This window comes from Apodemus sylvaticus, chromosome 7 (assembly GCF_947179515.1).
Source record: "Apodemus sylvaticus chromosome 7, mApoSyl1.1, whole genome shotgun sequence".
Classification (NCBI taxonomy): domain Eukaryota; kingdom Metazoa; phylum Chordata; class Mammalia; order Rodentia; family Muridae; genus Apodemus; species Apodemus sylvaticus.
In genome coordinates, this window is record NC_067478.1 from 114259358 (window position 1) to 114261350 (window position 1993).

General features: G+C 33.7%; 1 pseudogene; it reads left to right on the top strand.

Annotated features, from left to right (window-relative positions):
• The first annotated feature begins 804 nt into the window (after positions 1-804).
• LOC127689816 (olfactory receptor 1174-like) lies at positions 805-1785 on the top strand (annotated as a pseudogene).
• Positions 1786-1993: the final 208 nt, after the last annotated feature.

The following is a 1993-nucleotide window of genomic DNA, read 5'->3' on the forward strand; positions in this document are numbered from 1 at the left end:
ATATCTTTTAATATAAGTATTCAAATTAATTTGCTATATATTCAACCATTAGTGCTCTGGATTTCATAGCAGTTTATTCCTACTCCTTTCTATGGATATATGAGCATATATGAAAATCTGGTTCCTCCTGCTTTATTATACTGATGGTATGCTATTTTGCTTTTCATTCTCACCTCTATAGTCAACATACTCCTTTCTCTTGCCAGAGACATTCACTTAGAAGTACATTTTGAAGAGAAGGAACTTCAGAAAAATCTCAGTATTTGTAAGTAGCTCATGGTGTTTAAATAGAAAGAACATCTATTTCTTTTATATTCATAAATGCATCATGAATTTATTCCTGCTCCATTAAACAGGATATACTTAATGATGTTTATTCCTGACAAATTTAAAAGGTCTCATGATTTTTTTCATTTACTCTGATGTTATTAAATAAATCAAAATTACATTTATGAAACATGAGAAAAAGTTTAATTTCTATATCACACTTAAATAGTTACTTGTGAAATTTTGTGTAACCAAATAACATTTATAAAGTAGTATGTTAATAATTTAATATCCATAATAGCATGAAAATGAAAAACAACATCTTATGACAGTTGTTGATGATAAATGAGAAAGAGATTTAGCTAAATTAAAAACAAGAAATACTACACACATTTTAAATAGTCAGGGAATTAAAATTTCTTAAGTAAGTGACAATCGTCAGAATGAATGATAGGTTTCAAGTGTTATTTTGTGATGTGTCAGTAGGTATTACTTGAAAATGATCCTTACCTTATCTCTAACAGATACAATCGTTATATGGAACCAGAGAACCATACAAAGATATCACAATTTTTCATCCTGGGTTTCTCAGATGATCCTAAACTGCAACCCATTCTCTTTGGACTGTTCCTGTCCATCTACCTGGTTACTGTGTTTGGGAATCTACTTATCATCTTGGCTGTCAGTTCTGACTCACATCTCCACAACCCCATGTACTTCTTTCTCTCCAATCTGTCCTTTATTGACATCTGTTTCATCTCAACCACAATACCAAAAATGCTAGTAAACATGCAGTCACAGAGAAAAGACATCTCCTACATAGAATGTCTTACACAGGTATATTTTTTTAATACTTTTGTGGACATGGACGATGTTTTACTCATTTTAATGGCCTATGATCGCTTTGTAGCCATTTGTAAACCCCTCAAATACACGGTTATCATGAAATCTCAGGTGTGTGTCTTTCTGGTGCTGATGTTTTGAATAATCATGTCCTGGGTCTCCCTGATTCATGTTCTTTTGATGAATGAACTTAACTTCTCCAAAGGTACAGAGATTCCACATTTCTTTTGTGAACTGGCTCAAGTTCTCAAAGCATCCAACTCTGACACTTACATCAATAATGTCTTCATGTATGTGTTGACTTTCCTACTAGGAGTGATTCCAATGACAGGAATCCTTATGTCTTACTCACAGATTGTCTCCTCATTATTAAGGATGTCCTCTACTGTTAGTAAGGCCAAAGCCTTTTCCACCTGTGTATCTCATCTCTGTGTGGTCTGTTTGTTCTATGGGTCAGGAGTTGGTGTTTACTTTAGCTCTTCTGTGGTCCATTCTACCCAAAGAAGAATGGTTGCATCATTGATGTACACTGTGATCAGCCCTATGCTGAACCCATTCATCTATAGCCTGAGAAACACGGATGTGAAGGATGCCCTTGGTAAACTTTTTATCAGAATTGCCACTTGCCCATTATGGATCAATGACATCAGAAATAAATTCATACAAATTTCATAATATTGCCTTATATCATACTCCTGGGTCTTTTTCTTTCAAAAAATCATATGCCTAACCTAGGCTATTCTGAAAATTTATGTGACTTTGATTGTGTGTACTTTTTCCGGATACTATTTTAATCCCCTATGCATGGCATTTAAAGTTTGCTGTTATTCTTATGGGTCATTTTTTATATCTCATTTTATGTGAAATATGGCATGTGAAGTCA